This window comes from Sapajus apella, unplaced genomic scaffold, assembly GCF_009761245.1.
Source record: "Sapajus apella isolate SASKATOON/1434 unplaced genomic scaffold, GSC_monkey_1.0 scaffold4, whole genome shotgun sequence".
NCBI classification, from domain to species: domain Eukaryota; kingdom Metazoa; phylum Chordata; class Mammalia; order Primates; family Cebidae; genus Sapajus; species Sapajus apella.
The window spans coordinates 43,617,635-43,632,699 of record NW_022436944.1 but is presented as its reverse complement, the minus strand read 5'-3'; the positions used below and the strand labels follow the sequence as shown (position 1 = coordinate 43,632,699).

Sequence of the window (15,065 nt, the reverse complement as noted above, 5' to 3'; positions counted from 1 at the left end):
TTAGACAAAATATGTTTCTTAACTGTATCTATAGACAATTTTTATCTAATAAAATTGTCTATTTTATCAGTTAAAATAATCCAGGCTATTGGTTAACATACATTTAATTTTTTTTGGGCACATGAGACTAATCAATAAACAGAGATCACTGGTTTAGAATTTGTCACTCTGGGCACAGAGAAATGAACATCAACAGCAAAACCATGACATTCTGTTTCTTATAAAGAGTCCTGTTATTTAACATATGTTTAGGGGCTGAATTTACTTTTGATATAATTACAGGAATGTTCGTGAGATGAAATTGACTCTGATTTCTAAAAAATTTCAAAGAAGACTTTTGTTAGAGTCCAGTTATTTTAAGGATTTTGTAAATTTGTAAGATTCAACCACAAAAAAGCATAAAAGTACTAATAAAAAGAAAATAAATATTATTCTATAACAGTTTTTTTTTTTTTTGAGACAAAGTCTTGCTCTTTTGCCCAGGCTAGAGTGCAGTGGTGTGATCTCGGCTCACTGCAACCCCCACCTCCTGAGTTCAAGCGATTGTCCTGCCTCAGCCTCCCAAGTGGTTGGGATTACAGGTGCCTGCCATCATGCCTGGCTAATGTTTGTATTTTTAGTAGAGGCAGGTTTTGCCATTTTGGCAAGGCTGGTCTCAAACTTCTAACCACAAGTGATCCCCCTGCTTTGGCCTCCCAAGGTGTTGGGATTACAGGCATGAGCCACCACGCCTGGCCTGTAACACAGTTTTAAAACACATACTAAGGCATTTATATAAATAACATGCCTAGACTAGTATAATTATAGTAGTTACGATTTACTGTATTGGTTATATTGCTATAGTAGTTACAATTAGTTGTAATTTAGAAATCTTTTCCTTCTTAAATTTTAGTTTTTTAAAAATGTAATGTTAGTGCATCCTACTTTTACCCTGTGATAGCTAGATCACCGCTGTAAGCCACTTACACATAATTCTGAAACATGGCCATAACATTTTAAAACACTTCAAATGAAAAAAATTAGGTGCAAATCATTTTATAACTGCTAAAACTCTGTTTAATAAAGATGCTATGTAAGCCGCAATAAGATATGAACACTATTATGTTCATAAATGTTCTTAAATTTTAAGTTGAAATATATAAAAATCTCAGTGTTCTAAAGACAGTCTTTTAGTACCCTATGTTCAAAAGAGCTCTGAACCAACAAAAACACACAATGCAGATCTCTGCAGGTGCTGCCAGTCCACCAGGGCATCCAACATCCAGCCAAATACTAGGTTTATGTAATTTACATGAGTGAGGTCTCAGAGCAAATCTAGAGACTTAGGTGGCTGTTGAACAGTAGGATACCATTCTCACGTTAAATTAGTACTTCTAATAAGAATTGCTCTTCTAGAATCATGCCAGACCAGATAATCCATGCAACCCTAAACACACATCTTAAATGCCTAGAAATGTTGAAGAAAACATAACCAACATTCTTTAAAATGAATAGCAGCATCTGCAAGGGGAATCACCAGAGTCAAGAATTAAAAACCAAAAATTATAGTAAGTGCAACAGGCTGAGTGTATCTGCCAGGGGTGGGGTTTTGGGAAGAGGGATGGGAGTAAAAGATGGTAGTCAGTCTTAATAAAATGAAGGTTTGGCTTTTGATGCCCTCATGGAAAAAGAAGATGAAATCTCAGGCCTGTATGTGACAAGAGTTTAGAATTGAGTGCCCTTATATAAATTAGGACACTTGAATGGCTCAACTTTCAGTAAATGAACGAACTTGAAAAGATATGCCTTATGAGAGAGGTAGCAAAGAAACTCACCAAAGAAAGCCTGGTCTCTAGATTGAGGAGAGAAATGTTTTTCCTGAGAATTCTAAATCCTAGACACATATACTGTGTAAACACTAGCTAACAAAAGAGCTTAAATGACTATATTATCAGATGAAAATATATTCAAGGAAAAAAGTATTGTTAGAAACAAAAAACGTTACTGCATTGTAAAATGAACAATTCATCAAGAAAACAGTAACAATTCTGAATCTGCTGTATCTAACAATGCAGTCAAAAGTATACAAAGTAAAAGTTTACAAAATTATAAGAAGAAAATGACATATCTACACTCAAAGAAGGACATTTTCACTACAGTAACTGACAGGTCAACCAAACTAAAAATTAGTAAGGATATTGGAGAGTTGAACAACTGGATAAACAAAATCAAGGTTCGACTGAAGATAAAATTCTACACTTAATGATTAAAGAACATTTAAGAAACATTTATAAAACCTGATCATGTGCTAAGCCACAAAAGAAGCTTCACATGTTTTAAAGAGTTGACATTATTAAGACCATAATGCAAAGTCAGAATCTACAAATAAAAGATCCCCCTATCATATGTTTGGAAACGGAAAAACTCATTTTCAAATAATTCTTGGATCAAAGAAAAAAAAATCAGTTACTATTATAGCTAAAGGACAATGAAAAGATTAGATTGCCAATATCAAAATTTTGTGACTCAGCTAAAACAGTTGTAAAAGAGAAATCTACAGTTCCCAATACATATATTAGAAAGGAATAAATATTTAATGAGTTAAGTATCCAACTCAGGAAGATAGAAAAAGAACAACAGAGTAAAATCCATGAAAGAAGAAATAAAGACACTAGCATAAGTTAATGAAACAGAGACTATCTAATGATATTGAAATTTCTGTGGAGAAGGCAGAGTGCCTATCCCAAAGTACTAAATGAAAAGATAAAATATTTTTATGATCTCAATTTAACTGATAAGTAGCATAAATAATATTGATAATTAACCCTCAAAACAACTCAATGGGGAAAATATTATTGCACCCACTTTAAACATGATGAAACTAAGGCACAGGGAGGTGAAAGAACTGGCTCAAGATCCCACATATGGTAAGTGGGAGCCAAAATTTGAACATAATTGTGCTGCTCCAAAAGCCTACGGCCTATCCCTCAGCACCAATGTCTCTGTTCTTTTGTTAAAAATTTATAATTCTGGAATAATTATAGATTCACATACAGTTGTAGGAAATAAAGAGATCACATATATTTTTCACTCAATTTTCCCCAACAATACCTTGTATCACTACAGTATACAGTAGGAAACTGACATTAACACAGTCCACTAACCTTTTCCAGATTTCATTTTTATGTGCACTCATGCATATTAAGTATGTTTAGTTCTATGTAATTTTATTACATGTATAGATTTGTGTGAACACCACCAATCAACATACGAACAACTCTATCACAAACATTCTTCATGCTACCTTGTGATAGTCATAGCTGCCTTCTCCTTTTACTTCAATTCCTGGCAACTATAACTCTGTCCTCATCTCCACCACTTTGTCATTTCAAGAATGCTATATAAATGGAATCGTACAGTATGTAACCATTTGAAACTGGTTCTTTTCACTCTGCATAATTCCCTTAAGATCCATCCAAGCTGTTGCATGTGTCAATAATTTGTTCCTTTTTTATTGATTAGTAGTATTCCATGGCATAGATGTGGTAGAGTAGGCAGACAGCCAGTCATGAGGAGGACGGGGAAGCCCCTGAGAAAAGGAGTGTGGAAAATCTCATGTCCCAGAGGTCACCCTTAATAGGTATGCTAGATATGAAGTGACAGGAGGGGAAATACCTAGGCAGAAAGGAATGCCCCTTAAAACCCCAGTGATTGCTCACTCTGCAGTTTACCTGCCAGAATGTAGTTAGATGCATGCTAAAGGCAAGAGAGCAAAGGAGAAAATTCCTAAGAGATATGCAGAAACAATTCGTTTCCAACATTGGGTCCACACGTGCACACCAACTAATAGTTTGGAAGGGAGGGTCCAGCAACCTTATTGGTGGTGGTGGGGGAACTAGGTGAGGCAAAAGGCAGGGACTTAAGGCAGATGCAGAAAACTAAACAAAGTAAAAAGGCAGAGACTTAAAGAGGCAGGAACTTTAAGAAAATAATCTGACATCATAAAAACCCAACACAGAACTCTGGGCATGCTGTTGGCTCATTCTCTTTCAGCAGCTCACCCTGCCTCATCTTTTCAGAATATACTGTCTCTCTAGATAAAACTCTCTTCCCTGTATTTTCCTTCAACAAATTCTCTTTTTCTTGCTAAGTCAGTCACTTGGCAGAATTCTTTCTCCAAGTAAGACTAAGAACCAAACAGTAATAGATGTACCAATTTGTTTACCCATTTACCCATTGAAGGGCATCTGGGTTTCTATGAGATTGGAAGAATCAAAATGTTTTTCCTATTCTCTCAACACAGAAGACTTCTGTGACCAATGTGGGGTGAGGAGTTTCTCCTGACAACTAATTTTCTGATGCTAGCTGGGTGTCCCACAGTTTAATTCTGATACTATCCACCTGGATTTAGAGTCAGAACCTACAGGTTTAGGTCTCAGTCCCAAAAGACTGCTTCCCATTTAAGATGCCAATCCAAGTTCTCACTGACTGTTATAAACTGGGGGTTCCCACAATCCCCTCCTCAGGTTCAATCATTTGCCAAAGCAGTTCACACAATCCATAAAAGCATTTTACTTTACATTTACTGGTTTATTAAAAAATATACTACAAAGGAAACTATTGAACAGTTAGATAATAAGCGTAAGGTAAGGTACGAACTCTAACAGGTGGGGTGGTGAAGGTGGTACAGAAAGTTTCCGTGCCCTCTTGGGGTACACCAACCTCCATGAGGTCAGTAACGCAGAACCTCTCTGAGCCTTGTTTTCAGAGTTTTTATGGAAACTTCATTATGTAGGCATGATTGATTTAAATAATTGGTCACCGGTGATCAACTCAACTTTCAGCCCCTCTCCCCTCCCTGAGGGTTACAGGGGAGAGGGACTGAAAGTTCCAACCCTCTAATCACATGATTGTGGCATGACGGCAACCAGCTTCCATCCTGAGGCCTTCTAGGAGACCCCAGCCACCAGTCACCTCATTAGCATATAAAAGACACAACATTTCTGAGATTGCAAGGGTTTTAGTAGCTTTGTGCCAAAAATGAGGACCAAATAGTATATATTTCTTATTAGAAATCACAATATCACAGGGTTGTTTCTAGTTTTAAGCTATTACAAATAAAGCTGCTATGAACATCTGTGTATGTGTTTTGTGTGAACTTAAGTTTTTATAAATGCCCAAGAGTGTAATTGCTGGGTCATATGTTAGGCTCATATTTAGTTTTATAATAAACTGCCACACTCTTTCCCAGAGTGGTTTATATTCTTATTAGCAATGTGATCTAGATTCTCGGCATCCTTGCTAGCATTTGGTGTTATCACTACGTTTCATCATAGCCATTTTGACAGGGTATAATGATACCTCACTGTGGTTTTAATTTGCATTTCCTTAAATACTAATAATGTTGAACACTTTTTCATGTGCTTGTGTGTTATTTGGATATCCTCTACAGTCTGTCACATCTTTTGCTCATTTTTTTACTAAAAATTTTTTTACTAAAAATTTTTTTAACTGTTGACTTACGGTGTTTTAAATGGAGACATTTCATTAAAACTGAAGTATAATTGGATGAAAAATTATGAAGTTTGAGTTTGCAAAGAATCCTGTGCAGTTTTGGACAGAGTTTTACTCTTGAATATCTTACAACACTAATAAAAAGGATCTCCTTTGGTGATGTTTGTCAACTTCTATTCTGACAGGTGCTCATGAATTAAACTACATTCAATTAAACTACATTGAATTAAACAGGAAGACTGACTGTTCCAACATGTCCTCGAATGTTACAGATTCCCACAACTACCACCTTTTGAAACTGGAAACAAAAGCTTGATCTCAAAGTTTTAAGAAGCGTTATGCATTTATCTATTGTAATGTAAGCCATCACCTCTTTGGGGTTCTCCCATCATATTCCTACTTCAATACTATGCTTGCAGTAGGACCTCTTCGCTAAACTGTGAATTACTCATGAAAATATTGTCTTTCAACTGATGTCCAAAGCAGTGCCTGGCATATAGAAAGAGCCCACTGTTTGTTGAATAAATGCTAACACACCACAGGCTCATGCTTTCTGAAGGGTTACAACCTCTTATTATTATTTTTTTTAGGAAAAAAGGCAGTTTAGAATCACAATTTAAGACTAAAAGCTGGAAGACTGGAGAAAATCCTGAGGAAGCAGAAAATCTCCTTAACATTTTTCTGTCCCATGTTCCTTTACTACATTTTCCTACAGATTATGATATTATTTCAGAAGGAACTTCATATAGGCTACACTAATAATAAAAATAAATTTAGTAAACATTCAGTATGTGTCAAGCACTCCAATATAAACACTTCTACTGTTGCTACTTCCTATTTAAATCCTAAAGAGAACCTAACAGAGAAATGAGTGGTCTGGTCATATCAGCAAATGTGTTCTACAATCAAGGTAAAAACTTGCAAATAAAAGCTCTTGAAGCAGCCAGCATTCTCTTCTAGGCCTTATCAATAAACCTAGGGAAAATGAGAAAGAATACTTGCAAATTGATAAGGAATTGTCTGCAGTTTTTAGATATTAGTGATTCAGAAATAGGAAACAATATTTTGGATACTGACAAACAGCAAAGAATTTGCAACTGCCAGGCCTATTTTAGATGCTGAGAAAGCACGCTCCTCCTACCCTTAACCTACAAGGGACTACTCTGATTTCTGACTCAATTTTCCAGAAAGCCTATCACATTACTTTGTTTAGGAGGCTGGGCAGCTACACATCCTTCATGTCACGTTCCTGACAAACAAGCAAATGATAAAAAATGACCATAAAGCAAAATGCACTTCCATTGCAGGGGTTAATATCTGCTGAGTTCTATGTATCAAACTAGTTACACCTACATTTGCATTTATAGCTGTATAGGAAGCATAGCTCAATAACTGATATTTACAATGATAGCCACCATTTCTCAATGATAGGTAAAATTATATTGAGAAAAAAAGTTTTCAAAGGCAGGGGGGAGAACACCTCTGGAACATTTCCATAAGAGGAAATTTTAAAAATATGACTTTGATATAGTGACGTAGAAAACATTTATTTAGAATGGCTAATTCCAAGAAGATCTTGGATAAGAAAGGTTTTAATTTATGTATAATAAACACACACCCAACACCTGCATGTGTGGGTACACATGTGCAGTAGATGGAATAATACCCTCTTGCCCCAAAGATATCCACATCCTAAATTTTGGAACCTGTGAATGTTACCTCACATGATAAAACAGCCTTTTGATTAAGTGAAGATTCTAGAGATGGGGGTGACTCTACTGGGCTATTTAGGTGGGCCCAATATAATTACAAGGGTACTTTAAGAGAGCGGCATGAGGATCAGAGTCAGTAGGAGGGGATGTGATGAGTGATGCGAGGAAGGAGCCCTGAGCCAAGGAATGTAGCTGGCCTCTAGAAGCTGAAAAAGGCAAGAAAAAGGATTTTCTCCTAAAGCCTTGAGAATGAACTCAGCCATGCTAATACCTTGACTTGAGTTCTGACTCACGGAACTGTAAGATAATAAATTAATATTGTTTTAAGCCACTAAGTTTGTAACAGCAGCAATAGGAAACTAAAGAGCATATGTGTGTTTGTGTGTATGTATCTATACCTCCCAGCTGTCTCATTACTTTCTCTTAAAAGGTACTTAAAAATGAAGCTGTGCGATTTCTGTACCTCACAGAATCATCTCTCCTTAAAGATAATTCTAGAATGAGTTAACATTCTTTATGTTACTATAGCATAAAAATACTATAATAGCATTCTAGGATAAGAACTTTGCTACTCTGAGCCTCTATTTCCTAACAAAACAAGTGGTTTAGATTATTTCTAAGGCTTATCCTAGTTCCACGATCCACGAGGTCTATGGCAGAAAGAATATATGGGTTTGGGAGTTAGCTGGACTTGGGCTGGCATTCTGATTTTGGATGAATCACTTAACATCTCTGAGATTCAGTTTCCTCCTCTGTAAAATGGAGAAAATTATAGCTATACCCACAGTAGCTGTGAAGAATAAAGTTCACAAATGGTTCTAATAGCTTGCCTGGCACTCAGCAGGAATCCAGTGAGTATTAGTTCTTCCCCTCTCTTACATCCCTTAGTTACTAGTTACAAGATTAACTGAGAAAGCACTGCTTTAAGGTATAGGCAAGACTCCATATATAGATAAAAAGTGATTTTGTAAGGGGAGAGAGATCCTGAAAGGCATGAATATAAAAAAAAATTAATATATTTCTGACAAACTGATTCTCAACATAATTTAGAAAGATGTTTTAAACACCTCCAAGATGAAAAACTAATTCTGACAATAACATTCAAATGATAGTTTACAATAATTTTTCAACGATAATCTGTTTTTCATCAATTTTTCAAAAAAGTTTTGATAAGGAGATAAATGGTACCTTGCTTTTACTGAGGAAATATGCAATCAGTAAGAACATTTTTTAAAAAATAATTTTCCATGGAGACCCCCTAAAAATATTTGAAGTCCTCATGTCATGAATCAGTAAATCATGTAACAAAGCTCCAAAATAGTATGGTTAACATCATTAGGCTCATTATGAAACTACAGTTTATTTAAACAGGTTGTTACTACATACAAAAAAAAAAATCCCCTCTTTGAGATTTCAAGTGCTCTTTTCTTATAACCAATTTATGAGCACTGCGCCAATAACTAACACATACCCTAAAATTATTTTTTTATTAGTGACACAAGAAAAACTGAAAATACCAGAACTTTGGGAGGCCAAGGAGGGTAGATCATGAGGTCAGGAGTTCAAGACCAGCTTGGCCAAGATGGTGAAACCCTCTCTCTACTAAAAATACAAAAATTAGCTGAGGCTGGTGGCAGGTACCCTGTAATCTCAGCTACTCAGGAGGCTGCGGTAGACAACTGCTGGAACCCAGGAGGCAGAGGTTGCAGTGAGCCAAGATCGCGTCACTGCACTCAAGTCTGGGTGACAGAGTGTGTCTTCATCTCAAAAAAAAAAAAAAAAGAAGAAAAGAAAAACTCATTGTAAGGGAATAAATTCTGAAAAATATGTCTATCTAAGAAATATACATTTGCAAAACAAAACACCATCTTTTCCCCAGCCCCCCGCCCCCTAGAAATATTATTTGGCTCTTGAATAACTGGTAGTGAAGGGACTGAAATTAAACATCACCTGAAAACCATAATGCATAAAGGTAACACCTATCCAGCTGTGAATACTAACTACATGGTAAAGCATGCTACATGACAGGACTACTATTTTTTAGCTTTTGAGTACAATTCAAACGATTAAAAATAAAAGACCTTTATGCCACAGACAACCTGAAAAAAGTCTTTCTCATTCTTTTTATGTATGAATGTAGAAAAACATGAAACTAGAAAATTTTCTCCATCACGAGTAGCAAATCTGTTAGAAGACTGAGAGCATCTTATTCAATTACCAGTGCCCTTTCCTACAATACAGCAAATTACTCTCCACTCTTGCAAGGCAGGATGCTAGGTATGGCTTGATGAGGAACCAAGAGATTCCTTCGTTTACAGTTTATAAAAATTCAGTTTATATAGAATGTTTCTGGAATATACCTATAATGAACGAAGTTCAATTTGGTTCTTTTCCAAATTTGTGTGTTTTAAATTAGTGACTTCTTTCATTATATTTTGTATTTTAAAAAATATTTACATAATTATCTTGTCTCTTGACTTGTTTTAAGTTTCAGGAATGGTATTCCTGTGGTTTCTCCTTAATGGTAGATTGTATCATGATACAGATACCATCTTTGACTATGAGTGCATCCTCAGTGGGCATTTTTTTTTTTTTCCTTCTAAGAAGTCCCACATCCTTTGGATTGTGGAGTCTTTCGCATTTGCTTCTTCATGGGCCTCTGGTAACACTAGTTTGAGACTAGACTGTACCATACATGCCAAAACATAAGGCAATAAAATCATTTCTTAGGAAAAGAAGAGCTGATTTAGATTCAAATCTTCATAGAAGTCTCTTATTTTGAACTCAATCACTTCCTTTTTGAACAAGATACTATCTGGCAAAGACATAGTTGCCTGAAACCAACTCAATCAATGCATGTTTGGCACGCATATAGAGATTTCCTTCCTCTATAGGTTAAAAAAGGTGGAGGGGTTCAGAAATTTAACAAAGCTCTAGGAGTACAAATTCACTATTTGAAGGCTATTTTAACATGCCTTTTAAAAATCACTTTAAAAACCACAACAGAAATTTAAAACAAGGTATTTAAAAAATAAGATGGTTATATGAGTTTTCTACAAATGAGTTTTTGTGCCTTAGGACAAGTTATCCAATAACATAATCACATATGGATTTAAGAATGGCTGTTCCACCAAACAACTGTGGTGGAAATAAAGATAACCTGGTATGTAAACTAAAACAGGTACACAAATAATCATTTAAACATTCCCACTGCTTTAACTCATTAAGCACACACACAGTAGGTACTCAGTCAATGTGGGGGGTGGGGGGTGCAGCGGGGTCCATCAAAACCAGAACCCAAAGCTTTCTTGGTTTAATCTTCCTTCTTCTAGAGCAGAGGCATCCAATCTTTTGGCTTCCCAGAGCCACAATGGAAGAAGAAGAATCGTCTTGGGCTACACATAAAATATACTAATGATAGCTCATGAACTAAAAAAAACAAAAACAAAAACAAACAATAAACCTCATAATGTTTTCAGGAAGTTTATGAATTTGTGTTGGCTGCATTCAAAGCTATCCTGGGCCTGGATTAGATGAGCTTGTCCTAGAGGCATCAGTCTCCCCCAAATCAGGTACTAGAACAATTGTTCTTGAATAATAAATTTAACAACCATTATGTGGGGCTATGTTGATCCAATAGCACTTATTTATCAATTAGTACTGTACACAGAAGAGAATTTAACAGATGTCCAAAGGACCAACATCTCAGACAAGATGATTCATTTCTGGCTTTAGAACTGCAAAAGTGTCTCATACATAACAACAATTAATTAGGAAGCACAACAGCTGAGATACTTAATGGATTCCATATACAGTACATAATAAATGAAAATGACCAACCATATAACACTTGCTGTTTAAGTAAAGACAGTGACATAAACATAAACAGAAGGAGAATGCCCTCCTTTTATTTTCTTATATTTATTTACATTTTTATAGGTTTCACACTCCCCAAGGCAATTCTGTGAGATATGGCATATTTACAGATTTGATAAATGTAAAATGAAAACAACATATAGGATTACTTCATCCTTCAGGAAAGAAGTAATACATTTTATGTTTATAGACATATGAAGTATTTATTTTAAGAGATCAATAATCCAATTCACATAGGACACAAAACAAAATATTTGTCATATTAGCTAGAAATGATGATTTAGTTTTCATACAGCCCACAGAAGTGTAGAAATAAACTATATTTTAAAATGATATAATATAAAACATGGGCTAGAGTTGGTGGCTAACACCTATAATCCCAGCACTTTGGGAGGCTGAGGAGTAGGGATCACTTGAGGCCAGTAATTTAAGACCAGCCTGGGCAACACAACAAGACCCTGTCCCTACAAAGGAATAAAAAGCTAGCCAGGCATGGTGGTGTGTGCCTGTAATTACTAGCTACTGGAGAGGCTGAGGCAGGAGGACAGCCCAAGAATATGAGGCTGCAGTGAGCTATGATTACACCACACACTGTAGCCTGAATGACAGAGCAAGAGTCCGTATCTCTAAAACTAATACAAATATAATAAAACAATGACTGATTCTGTTAATGATACGGTAAATTCATAGCTATTATAGAGTTGGCCAAATGCCCACTCTTTTGGTTGAATGCTATATGTATAACATACAAAAGAGATATTCTTTGAAAGTAGCAGAGCTTTCAACACACTCTCTTCCACAACCATTGTGGAAGTCAATGTGGCAATTCCTCAAGGATCTAGAACTAGAAATACCATCTGACCCAGCAATCTCATTACTGGGTATACATCTAAAGGACTACAAATCATTCTATTATAAAGACACATGCACATGTATGTTCATTGCAGCACTGTTTACAATAGCAAAGACTTGGAACCAACCCAAATGCCCATCAATGATAAGACTGGATAAAGGAAATGTGGCACATATACACCATGGAATACTATGTAGTCATAAAAAAGGATGAGTTCATGTCCTTTGCAAGGACATGGATAAAGCTGGAAATCACCATTCTCAGCAAACTGACACAAGAACTGAAAAGCAAATGCTGCATGTTCTCACTCATAAGTGGGTGTTGAAAAATGAGAACACATGGACACAGGGAAGGGAACATTACACACTGGGGCCTATCAGGGGTTGGGGGGATTGGGGAGGGATAATATTAGGAGATATACCTAATGTAGATGATGCAGGGATGGGTGCAGCAAACCACCATGGCAGGTGTATACCTATGTAACAAACCTATGATCTGCACCTGTACCCCAGAACTTAAAGTATAAAAAAAATATATAAGAGAAAGTAGCAGAGTATTCACAAATACTATAAAAATTTCCAAACTTTGTATGCATACTGGAAGGTAATGATATTTTTCCCTGTTTATACCATGAAGTTTAAAAATACCACATGTATAAACAGTTAAGTTGTAACCAAAAATAACAGTAATAATTAAAATGGCTACCAATAATGCCATGTTTATGTGCCAGGTGCTGTTCTAAGTGATTTGTATTTATTACATAATTTAATCTCCACACTCATCCTGTAAGGTGAGTATTATTAAGAAACAGATCCAGGTTCAGAGGAATTCAAATTCTCACAGTAGAGTAAATTCCAATATGAAGCAAAAAACTTGTAAGGAAAATACAAAATAATCAAAGACAAATGAAAACCCTAGACCCCCAAAGTTTTTTTTTTTTTAAAGAAAATGACAGAAAAAAAGAATAAAAATTATGTAAATTCCAGATCTCAACAGTTTGACTGTAGACAGCAAAGCTAACTACACGGGGATTCAACAGGCTTTCTCAGATCAAGTTCTGACCAAATGATCTTGCATGTAAAGTGATTAGCGAAGAGAAGAAATGTTTAATGATATTCATGGCTGGGTGGTGGCTCAGGCTCAGCCTGGGCGTTGAGAGACCAGCGTTGGCAACATGGTAAAACTCTGTCTCTACAAAATAATTTAAAAAAAAATTAGCTGGGCATGGTGGTGTGTGTCTATAGTCCTAGCTCGTCAGAAGGTTGAGGAGGGAAGATCACTTGAGCCCAGGAGGTTGAGGCTGCAGTGAGCCATGACTGTCACTGCATTCCAGTCTGGTTAACAGAGCGAGACCCTGTCTCAAACAAAAAAACTTTATATATATATAGGTTCACTATTATTATTGTGAGATTACCTAAAGCAAAAAAACCTGACAGTTAAAAAAGTAAACAAATGTTTTAACATGACTTGAAAACTCTCACTTAACATGTATAATCTTTGAATAACTTAAATCTCAGCATACGGAATATTCTAATGAATATTCTTTAAACATCTAAGCAGAGCAGATGTAGTAAATTAACCTGATACTCATGATATTGTACACTGAAAGTTAACAGCTAATCAGGAAGCGTACTTGAAAAATAAAAAAGGGTACTTTTATTTTATTAAATATTTGAATGTTTTAGTTTGTTTTATAATAGGCATGACTAATACTATGTGATGATCTGAATCAGATTCTAAAATAGAAATAATAATTTATAAGCATTTGTTATAAAAGAATAGAAAAAAAACCCAAACCCTTAGTAGAGTAGAAGGTAAGTTTATTTATTTCTCCAAGCTAGTTATTTCTATTTGAGAATGTGCTGATTCTTGATATATGACCCCCTTGCAACCAACCTGATATACAAATATTGGTTTACTTAAAAATGGTTAGAAAATAAGACTGGAGTCTTAGGGAGGGAGTGAAGGGGTGGATGTTGAATGACAAACTGAGGATCTTGTCTGTTATCCTGTAGTTTTGGATTAGGAGAATGTCATGATGAAAGGGGTGTTTGAGGAATCTGGAACAGGATGGTTGCTTGATGTTTGTTCTTAAACTAGCCTCTTGTGGAACAAATGCTTTGTGGTAGACGACATCAGCTTATTCCTAAATTCACAAAATGGCCTTTATATGATTAATACCATTTTCTTTCAATATTAGCTTAACAGCTGACCAAACCAAGAAAGAAATGAATATATGTGAAACAGAAAAAAGGGAGGGGGAGATGGATAAAAGATGGGCAACGCAATCCACAATCTGCAGAAGAGACAGAGGAAAGGAGGGACAAGGCACTGCAGCACACAGCAACCAGAACTTACTAAAAACCAGTTCCCACCAAACCTTTACCAATTCCTGGAACCTACCGTGGAGAAGATCAGAGAGGGGAAAAGGAAGACAGAAAATATATGAGAAGAGCCTAAGGTAAGCCTTCTGACTCTTCAGGTCAAGGCATCCTTATAAGGATGGATTTAAGTTTCCTCACTTACCATAAAGGTAAACTAGCTCACAGCTCATTTCAAGAACTCCATGACTATCACAGACATATCTCTTTTTGACTTCATGGCAAGCATTCAAGGATCACTTTTTAGTCTTACTGAAGGATTATATAATATTATGTGGAATATCTTACACTTCATTTTTTATCTAATGGTAACTACATGGGTTTCTTTTCCACTTAAATTTCCATGACTAATTTTCTTTTATCCTTTTATCCCAGGCAATTTCTTTCCTCTTCTTCTGTTCTTATTCCCCACCTGTGCATATCTAATCTCTGCTACCACTCTATGATTTCTGACTTTATTTCTTCAGTCTCTATTTCCACCATCTAGGTTATCTTGCTTCATTCACATTCTAAGGCTTCCAAAGCCTGTTCTTTCGGATTTACCTTTTTCCCTCCAATATTCTCTATAAGACTACTGACTTAAAAAAAAGGGGTTCATTTTCCTTTAGGCTGTGTGGAAATGTATCCGATAGAAACAAGGATAAACAAAAAAGGAAGAATGGGGAGTAGGGGTAATAAGAATGACTCAGAATTATGTGGAAAAAAAATTTCCCATTTTCTAATGTTCTATTCCTGTTTCCTGAATCTCCT

The 15,065-nt window shown here is 35.8% G+C and overlaps 1 protein-coding gene across 3 annotated transcripts in view; it reads right to left on the bottom strand.

The window, feature by feature from the left end:
* The window catches only part of UBE2E2 (ubiquitin conjugating enzyme E2 E2), a 365,295-nt gene that overhangs the window by 55,104 nt on the left and 295,126 nt on the right, over positions 1 to 15,065 (bottom strand). The gene's annotated exons all lie outside the window — the stretch shown is intronic.